Raw genomic sequence first — 4,712 nt, forward strand, 5'->3', positions numbered from 1 at the left:
ACTCCCTGCCCCTCTCAAAGCCTTCACCCTTGTGTGACCTTCTCAGTCCCCCTGCCTTCCCTCCCTCCCTCCCGCCTCTGTGGACCATGTCTAAGGCTGTTAGATCACAATGAAGGACAGGCAAACAGGCCCCTCTTTCCTTTCTCCTCTCCCCTAGTCCCGCCTTCCTCTTTCCTTCCCCTCCCCCATTCTGTCCTCTCTTTCCTTCCCCCCTTCCACCCTAAGTCTACCTCAGGCAGGTGTGTGAAACTTCCCTGGGCTGTCCACAGGACATAGTAGCTGCCCAAGGCAGAGGGGCCCCTGGAAAGGCCCCACCCCTGGAAAGGCCCCACCCCTGGAAAGGCCCCACCCCTGGAAAGGCCCCACCCCTGGAAAGGCCCCACCCTTTCTCCCAACCCAATAGCAGACGCTAGGAGAATGGTGATGGGTGGTGGGGCTGACCAATCACCACCACCCACCCCCAAAAGTCCTCCCCCAGCCTGTTCCTGGCACCCATTGCTTTAGGGGTCATATTTATAGCTAGTTTGCCTAGTCTGTATCCTGCCTGCACCCCAACCAAGTCTGTCACCTCAGAAAGCCACTGGATACAGCTGGCTGGGTTTCATCTTTAAAATGGTGCTATCTCACCCCCCCCTTTTTTTTTTAAGGTTCTTTATTTTTGCAAACTTTATTTATTTGGGATTGGTGCTAGCTTTCAGAAGTCAGTTTCGCCTTCCATTGTAAGGCCCGGTATTACACACAGCATGCTTGGACAGCAAGTGCCTTTACCCACTTAGCCATCTCACCAGCCTGGTTCATCTTTCTCATTAGGTATGGAGGGAAAACAGACTTGAAAAACAACTAACATGCTAGGCACACACCTGTGATCCCAGCACTCAGGAGGCAGAGGCAGGAGGGTCTGAGTTCAAGGCCAGCCTTGGCTATGTAAAAGATTTAGGCCAGCCTGGGCTATTTGGAACCCTCTCTCAATGAGAGAAATGGGGGAGAGGAAAGGGAAAAAGAGAGGAGACAGTGTTGGAGGAGATTGACTTACCAGCTTGCTTGTCAGGCCTGACCCCCCTCCCTCTGGACAGCTGCCCCTAGGGGTGGCTGGATGCTTGGCTCCCTCACTCTTGTTCCCAGGAGAAGGAAATGTAGAATAAACCAGTTCACCCTCCAGCTTGTTCCTTCTCTTTCTGTGGGGACCTCCCTGTGGGGTGATGCTCCTAGCCTGCCCTCCTAGCTTCATGTACCAGGACTCCAGCTCCTGCAAAGCCTCAAGGGCATCCTGTCTCCTTCCTTCCCCATCCTTGTCCTGAGCTCCCTGCCTTCTCTCACTCCAAACCCATCCATCCCCAAGTGACTCTACGGTCCACAGGCATTTCTGCTTTCTTTCCTCATCCTCTCTTCTGCTTGATAGTCCAAACTCAGCACTTGAACCAGCCCCAAGCTAAGGAGAGATATAATCTTGTCAGGGCTGATACCCCAGCCACCCCTTGAACCTTGGTTTCTTCTGTAATCTAAAAAGTACAAATAAAGATACCTAGAGGTAGGGCTGGCAAGATGACTTGGAGGTTAAGAGTACATACTTACTGTTTGTGAACATATTCAGTTCCCAGCACCTGTATTTAGTGGCTTACAACCACCTGCAACTCCGGTTCCAGAGGGACCAGCAGTCTCCAGGGCCACATGTATTCTGTGCACACACACACACACACACACACACACACACACACACACACACACACATTATTTTGGAAACTGAGGCAGAAGGATCACTGCTGGACTCCAGAGCAAAACCCTGTTTAAATTAAAAATAATAATAAAGTAGGGACGAGCTCAACGGTAGAGTACTTGCCTAGCACATATGTATAAGCCCCTGGATTTGATCCCCTGCACCATAACACACACACACACACACACACACACACACACACACACACACACACACCATAGCCCCAGTAATCCCAGTACTCAGGAGGCTGAAGCAAGATTATCAAAAGTTAGAGGGTAGTCTGGTGTACATAGAAAGCTCCAAGCCAACAAGGGTCGCAGAGTGAGGCCTTGTCTCAAAGCAAAACAAAACAGAAAACCTGTTGAGAAATGGATCAACAGGTTAAAAAGGTTCTTGGTGCCAAGCCTGACAAGCCTGAGTTTGAACCCTGTGACCCACGTGGTCGGAGAGAATGGACTCTGGTAAGTTGTCTTCTGACCTGCACACACACACACACACACACACACACACACACACACACACACACACTTAAAAATAGTAGGGGCTGGATGGATGGCTCAGTGGTTATGAGCACTGGCTGCTCTTCCAGGGGACTCAGGTTCAATTCCCAGAACCCACACAGCAGCTCACAACTGTCTGTAACTCCGGGTCCAGGAGATACCTTTACACCGAGATACATGCATGCAAAAATACCAATGCACAGGAAATAAAAAATTATTTAAAGAATTTACTCCTTAAAAACAAACAAACAAAAAAAACAAACAAAAAATAACCAGTAGTCTTCATACTTAGAAAGCTCTGGCAGAAGGACAGCTGAGAGTTCAAGGCCAGTCTGGACTACACCAGCGACTTCCAGGCCAGCCTGAGCTACAGTGTTTGATCCTGTCTCAAAAAACTCAAAGAGGCTGGTGGATTTCTGTGAGTTTGAGTCTAAAAATGAGTTCAGGGCAGCCAGGACTACAAGAGAAACCCTGTCTCAAAACAAAACAACAACAACAAAAATTCAAAGAGAAGAAGAGAGTAGAATTTTAAAAAAAATAATAAATCAAATGTCCCCGATTAACAAAATCAAGCTGTGTGTGGAAAGTGAATGGCTTGGCCCTGTCAAGGTGCCTCCTTCTCTGTGCCTCTGAAGTCCCAGGAACTACATAGATAGGCTGAGACAGGCCACCCAGGATGGGGAGGAATAGGTGTGGCTGGCCCTACCCAGTGGAAGAGGCTGAGCTTAGAGTGAGGACGAGGCCTTGAGAGGCTGGAAGGGTTTTCCCTGTCTCTGGAGGGCCTGGCATCACACTTTGTATGGGACCCTAGTGGCTGCTGTTTGAGAGTCCAGGGCTCAGCTTTCACCAGACTCCACCAGGAACGTATGCCAATCCACAGAGCTCTTGGCAGAGTCCCACACCAGGTGCCTGGTGTGAGAGCAGAGCCTACACTACAGTTCAGGGATTAGATGCCACTGTGGCCGGACACACTTGGGCCCTGCCCAGACTGTGTCTGGCAGAAGCCCATGTTCTCCCAATAACTCTGAGGATGGCAGGCTCTCAGTCATTTCTGCAAACACTCTTCCCACTCAACAACTTTCCCTGTGCCCGTGGCCCACAAACTCTCAGGCCTCTCTAGCTGGATGCCCCCTTCAGGCCCTTAACCCCTTCTCACTGACGGGCACACAAGTCTGTCTTTTGCAAAGGATCATGGGTGAAGAAGGATGTAGCTTAGCACATACCATCGTCTACTCCCTCTATTGTGGTTTAGCTTTCAAAAACTATATCTATTCTTTTATTCCCTCTATATTTTTTTTCAATTTTTAAAAATGTGTATGGGTGTATTGCTTGCCTGTATGTGTGTCCACTGTGTGCATGCTTTATACCTGCAGCAGTAACAAGAGAGCCTGGGGCTGGAGTTACAGACAGCTGGGAGCTGCCATGTGCTGCTAGGAATCAAACCTGGGTCATCTGGAAGAGTAGCCAGTGCTCTTAACACCTAAGTGGTCTCTCTAGCCTCCATATGTGGGCATTGCGTGTGTGTGTGTGTGTGTGTGTGTGTGTGTGTGTGTGTGTGTGTGGTTTTTAAAGTATGTGTCTCACTACATAGCCCCAGCTGGCCTGCCTCTGCTCCCCAAGTGTTGAAATTACAAACATGTGACACTACACCTGGGTTGTTGTGGGGTTTCTTTTCTTTTCTTTTAGACAGAGTCTCATGTATGCTAAGCTGGCCTCCAACTTGCTATGTAGGCAAGGACGACACTGAACTTTTTCTTTTGTGTGTGTGTCGGGGGCAAGGGATATGTGCAAGTGTGTGTGTGTGTATGTGAGTGTGTGTGTATATATGTGGGGTATATGTGTGGGGTACTTGTGCAAGTGTGTGCATGTGCATGTAGAAGCCAAAGGTTGATCTTGGGAGCCACCCTCAATAGCTCTTCCATTTTATTTATTGCAACTGGGTCTCTCTGTGAAATGCAGAGTTTGCTGATGTGAGTAGATTTTGCTAGCTAGCTTACTCTGAGGGGGGTGTGTGTGTCCTGTCTCTACCATCCAAGGCTGGAATTACTGGCAGGCTGCCATGCCCACCTGGCATTTATACAGGTTCTGGTCCCCCACACTTGCACAGCAAGCACTGTACCCACTGGGCTGTCTCCCCAACTCAGCCTTTACCTCCTGACTCCTCAGTGCTGGGAGTGCAGGCGCGTGCCGCCCTCCCTAAGCAAACCGTCTACCAGCTGAGTGCCACCCATCCTCTGGTGCACTCATTTCTTAGGCAGGACTTTTTTTTGCCCGCCTACATAGACCTATGGACAAAGAAGTCGCATTTATTTTTAAGATTTGTTCCTCTTTCCCATGAGTTTAGTCACTGCTACAGGAGCGACCAAATTGCAGCTATTTGTCTCCGCCATTTTTGTCTTGCTACTAGAGTGAAGAAATTGGGAAGGAGAGAGGTTTATTCTCATTCGTGGTTCTGACAAAGAAGGTGATGGCCTTCTTGTTTGCCAAGGTCCAGAAGC

Source organism: Acomys minous, assembly GCF_964271855.1.
Source record: "Acomys minous genome assembly, chromosome: 5".
NCBI classification, from domain to species: domain Eukaryota; kingdom Metazoa; phylum Chordata; class Mammalia; order Rodentia; family Muridae; genus Acomys; species Acomys minous.